Here is a 5951-nt window from a genome sequence, read left to right as displayed (position 1 = left end):
TGTTTGTTTCTTAGATGATTGTCCTTCAATATCAAAAGTTTAAAGAAATTCTGTTATTGGGAAAGTGTTCGCCCATCTCATATCAAGGGATTCTAGCGTAGGCCTTTAAGTCCTTTGTTTGAAATATTCCGTAGTGAAAATGGTGAAAGTAAACGTTTTAGTAAGAATCAAACAAATTCACGGTAGCAGTTATGAATGCTAACTTGACTGGGACTGAAATTACTTTTAAATAATAATTTATTATTTCTCTCTTTTTTTTAGAGTGTTCAAGTAGCAAACCAACATGGCGTGTACTAGGGGCAAACACAGAGGCAGGGCAAAACGGTATGTGTTTACACAGTTGCAACTTTTGTTTGATGATTAGTATCTACCTTTTCCTTTATATCCCTGCAACATTCCAATTCTCTTTAAAGCATTAATAAATTTCTGACAATGTTTTGAAGAACATCATTTTGATATCAAATACATTTATAATTCGATAAATGTGAAAGAAAGTATTGTTTACGCATATGCTAATAAACAATAGTTATTTTCTTCAAAGACGCATCATTCAGTTAACTATATAGTGCGGTTATAATAATTGACTTTTATACCAGCACGTCCATAACATTTATATCACTTTTTATGCATTTTGATAATGTCGTGCATACATTCACTTCTTTGGCTGTTTCATTTGCAAACATTAGATCTAACTACTAGACACGAATTAAAGTTTTTTAAAAAAAAAATGATGATAAGTTTCAAAACTGATTTCTAAAAATAAACTCTTTTACAAATGTGTACTTTGTCAAAGTCTTCTTATTTTAATAAATGGAGCTTTTAAGAACTTTGTTAAAACCGTAATTGCAGACAAATCTTGCCTCAGATACGTTTTTTATGCATAGTGTGACCTATCTGATCAGGCATCAATGCATAAATTCTTTAGGTTACGGTCAAAGGGAGACCACACTTGAGAAAATAAACAAAAACTAATTTCTAAGTAATTATCACTACTAAGATAATTTCTTCTGATTATGAAACACAATATATGTTTGATCAAAATATCTCATTTATAAACAGATCGTACGGCACGTCACAAGTTGTATTACCTTGCCTACTCTAACATGTATATACATGCAATATCGTCGATGACTAAAACTTGAATGTAATGTAGTCTATACATATAAAATTACATATCAAAATGTTTCAAATATTGACCGGTCAAGTTAGACCTTCCAAACTTATTTTGTTTGTTTTATAGGAGCTCAAATTGATGTTTTGGATGACACAAGAATGCGGGTTCTACATATTCCCAAATCCGAACTTGTAACATCAGGTATGAACAAAATCTTTCAATTAACATTGTTTTTACTGTTTTCCTCATTCTATTGACTTGCTTTCTAAGCATTTGAACAGCTCATTCTGAATATGCTCTATTGATTCGATATCTATTCATTCTATACATATGAGCCGTGCCATGGGAAAACCAACATAGTGGCTTTGCGACCAGCATGGATCCAGACCAGCCTGCGCATCCGCGCAGTCTGGTCAGGATCCATGCTGTTCGCTAACAGTTTCTCCAATTCCAATAGGCTTTAAAAGCGAACAGCATGGAGCCTGACCAGACTGCGCGGATGCGCAGGCTGGTCTGGATCCATGCTGGTCGCAAACCCACTATGTTGGTTTTCTCATGGCACGGCTCATATATCTAAAGTAAACTGGTATGCCACCATCGTAAATATTAACAAATGTTACGCACTGTTGATACAAATACTAAATACAACATGCGAAATTTCAAAATATTCAAAACAGCCAATAAAGCAGAATCGCATAGTTACATACTTACCAACCCTTTTGGATTTTATTCCAAATGATCAGATCTATTGACAGTCGTTTATATGACTGAAAAATTGTTGAAAAAAACGTTGAACCTGAACACACTCACACATAGATCTATTGAAAACAAGTTGTTATTCTGCTTTCTTCTCATTTAAGCTTCTTGTTTATAGCGACACTGACAAATTAAAAAGTATAAACCTTGATGTAGAATGCAGTACATTAAAAAATAACAAACGATTTTAAGTAGTACATATAAGACACATAGTGCTTATTTTATTTTGTTTTTCACTTATTCTTAGACGTTACTTTATTTTTAAAAAAGAAATTAAAGTGGTACCTTGAAAAGAAAAAAGTTATACACACATGCTAATAGGTTGATATCAAATGAAACATCTAAACAAGAGTAGGAACATTGTATCCTGATATTTGATATACAAACAAAAACGTACATTTCTTAACAAGAGTAGGTACATTGTATCTTGATATTTGATATGTATAACGGACATTTGTAAGCAAGAGCAGGTACATTGTATCCTGATAATTGATGTACAGTATCATAAACCATACTTCAGGGTTGCCTTACTATTTTCAGGAAACGGTTATGATGGAAGAAAATATGATGCCAGGAATAGCGACACGATGATAAAATTTAGCATACAAAAACGACACAGTCAAATACAACTGTTAACAATGGTGTTTTAAGACCTGTTGTTAGATCATAACAGTCTTATTTGGATAGATAATTCATTTATTTAATTTTGAACTTTTTACCAAATTTTTACCATTTTATATATCAAATGTATAAATGGTATGTTACAAAAATAAATTTGAATGACTTAGACAAATTCTGTGAAATTAGCCAAATTTAAATTAAGTATATTTTTGTGACATTTTAAAATTTGTAGAGGCATAAAATGAAAATAATTTATAATAACATCATACAGTTACGATTAAAATGTTAATTTTATTATATTGAAATATAGGTGGACTGAATTCAGGACGATTTGTTATAATGGCATAAAAAAGTGATGCATAAGAAGGTTTGTTCAGTGCACATGCATTTCTACCACTGAAAAAGAGCCACATTGAAAGCAATATTAAGTTACAGGGTATGTGTATAAATGATCTAATAATTCCCAAAAGTGACGAAAAAAGAATAAATGAATATTTAATGAATAGATGTCGGGATTAATGAAGCTATATCATTTTATTTGTAATACATGTAGAGACTTACACTAAGCCTTCTTTACACGAGGGAAACAATCCGTTTATATAAAGAAATTGCTGAGTGAACACCGTTTGTTAATCCTCATCCTGTCCATGTTATATCAGTGCAAAGGAAAAGTAAACCATCTATGTTAAATGCTATGCATGATTACACAGTTATGCATCTAGCAGACCTGAAATTGATCTTTTCGATTTCCTCATATTTCTAGATATTTTTCCGTTACTTTGATGCATATGTATGGGTAGTTGAGATTGTTCTCTTTCCAACAGTAGCCTTTTCAACATATTTCACCTTATGAAATTCTTTGGGTTTTGACTTTTTGAAACAAATCGTTTGTTTGTTGACAAATTTCACCACAGAAAATGTCCCCCTTTCACAAGGGCATTTTCTTATTAGATCTTTACATAGTTTTCTATTCAGATTGCAAAGTCATGTGGCTATTACGCATGCGTTTTCCCTCATTTGAGGTAAAAGGTGCATAGTTTGCATGAGGTTCTAGGTCAATAGCCAACTAAGCCTACCATAAAGTCTTAGCGGAGTTGTCTCCAGTTTTTCCAAATATTTTACCCGGGATCATTTTTTTTTCAGCTCAAATACCTCTTTCTCAGAAATTGATATATTATTTTTTTCAGTTCTTGTACTTTGATGCAGTTATCTATACATATATCTAAAAGAGATAGTTCCTTCTAGAAGTTTGTATTTTTAGTTCCACTGCTTAATACATGCATAATTTATGTAGTAGTTAGGATTTCAGCTGTCGGCTCAATAAAATTTTTTAGAATTGGCTCCTAAAAGCGAAAACTAATTTATGTAGAGATTTGTTATAGATCGTTGTTGATAGGTATATACTAATTTGTTTTAGCTCGATTGTGAAGAAATCTTCAAGCTTATTGGAACCACTCTCGAGTCCGCTTCCTAGAAAAACTAGTACTGGTGTCATATGAGTGGGGCTCGAGCCAACGACCCCTGGATTGGGCGGCCGACACTTAATCCACTAGACCACTGCTCCCCTTTTCTTTGTTGATTAAAGGAACAAACCTACTTCGATTGTTGTCATTTTTTGTACTCAAATAGAATTTGTTATGGTAAAAGAATATTGTAGATGTCTAGCTGTTTGAGACTTATTGACTGTATGCTTTTCTACATGCGTTACTTAAGAAAAATAAAACAAATAGAAAATGATCAATGAGCATTACTTACATCTATTTTGTTCGGACGTAAATCTTAAAGGAAATATATATATGTATATAATATCCTTTGAGTTACTTTTACGGTGTATTCAGTGAAAGAGAAAAAAATGGAATGCATAGAAACAGTTTTGAAAAGGACTAAAACGTATTTAAACGGGAGCTAATAATTGATTGTTGACAATTACAATGGTTTGATTTTATGATGTAGGTTTGCTATGTTTTAGAACTTTAGTTTTTACATAATTTATTTTAAGACGATCGTGAGTGAAGTGTTGTTAATCGCAAAAAAGAGCATTATTTTTAAACGCATCTACACGGCACTGAATTAAAATCATCGGTGGTTCTCGTAAAAAGCATGAATTGAAGTCTCTAAAGATCTGAGCTGGCCCGTCTACATGAACAATATTACATCAATATTACTTAAAGGCAGACAAAACCTCTCTCGGCTTTAATAGTAGAAATCTGAATAAAGAAATTAAAATAAATGGCTTATAACAACTATACCCACACTGGAAAATTGTTTTGCGGCATCTCTTGCAAACGTCCTGAAGTAGATAAACGAGTCGGCAGCATAGTGTGTCTGTTTACAAGCAGTGCTTCTAATAAAATAAATATCTTAGATTTGCAAAAGCATAGGACAAAGCCGTACCCACACTGATTTCTGGCTGTAATTGACAAAATCAAATATTACCTAGTTCATAAAGATCATCAATATATATATATATATATATATATATATATATATATAATATATATATATAAAGAAAGACATTGTCGTTAACTGTGTATCATTTCATGCACGGGATAAAAAAGAATCCCAACAAAGTTTATGCTACCTGTACCACGTATAATTCTAGGTTATATGGAGCTAATGTTTTTAACCAAACGTGCAGAACTACATTAAGCAAACCTTGTCCTTTTAATAAAAAAAGATATTAGGCATTGAAAACGATTTGGCCATAAATCGAAGGGAGAGAAGGGAAACACTTCACAAGAAGAAGACATACTGCAGTTATATTCCGTTGATCAAGTTGTATCTTTGAACGAATATTTTTTATATATTAATATAAATCTTCGATAGCAGTGTACATGTATATAAATTAAAAGATATATTAAAAGTATTAGAATAATTTGAAGTTTACAAAAGTTCTAACTCTGCTATATTATCATAGAGTACCAGTCCTACACTGCTACAAAAAAAGAAGATAACTGACACATCAACACACCTGACAGTGAAATTCAATCTTAAACTTTGCTTTCGTCCGCACGGAAGTTGTCTAAAAGCATTTTAGCTATGTTATTGCGGAGTTTAACTAACTAATGAAATTGGATTCTATGATTCTGTTAAATTATTCTTAGTAAATTGTGGCGAGATAAGATAAGATAAGATAAAAATTATTCAAAGTCGGAATGATAGGAAACGAGTACAACATACGCTCGTGTTTGCTTTTTGAAAGACTTCCCCACTTTTAGGGAGCTGACGTACAAAAATGAAATTGAAATGCTGCTTAGAATTCAAGTGTTTTATCGCTGTCAGTCATACACATATTTCAAATGTTCGACTTCGATAGTTTCGATAACAACCAAAATATCTTCCTGTAAAAAAACATGATTCAAGTCGACAAGACGGTTAAAATAAATAACAAGTCTTGGTGTAAGCAGTACTTATTTCCAAATATGCATTAGATAACAAACATACATTAATGTCATAGCTT

The 5951-nt window shown here is 32.0% G+C and overlaps 1 long non-coding RNA gene across 1 annotated transcript; it reads left to right on the top strand.

Moving 5' to 3' along the window:
* The first annotated feature begins 259 nt into the window (after nucleotides 1-259).
* On the top strand, nucleotides 260-4217 carry LOC123563874 (uncharacterized). The gene is made up of 3 exons (XR_006688883.2): nucleotides 260-324; nucleotides 1241-1315; nucleotides 2411-4217. It is a non-coding gene; the product is annotated as an uncharacterized LOC123563874 (long non-coding RNA).
* The last annotated feature ends 1734 nt before the right edge of the window (nucleotides 4218-5951 follow it).

Source organism: Mercenaria mercenaria, chromosome 2 (genome assembly GCF_021730395.1).
Source record: "Mercenaria mercenaria strain notata chromosome 2, MADL_Memer_1, whole genome shotgun sequence".
Classification (NCBI taxonomy): domain Eukaryota; kingdom Metazoa; phylum Mollusca; class Bivalvia; order Venerida; family Veneridae; genus Mercenaria; species Mercenaria mercenaria.
The sequence above is the reverse complement of the archived record's forward strand: the minus strand, read 5'-3'. Positions and strand labels throughout refer to the sequence as shown.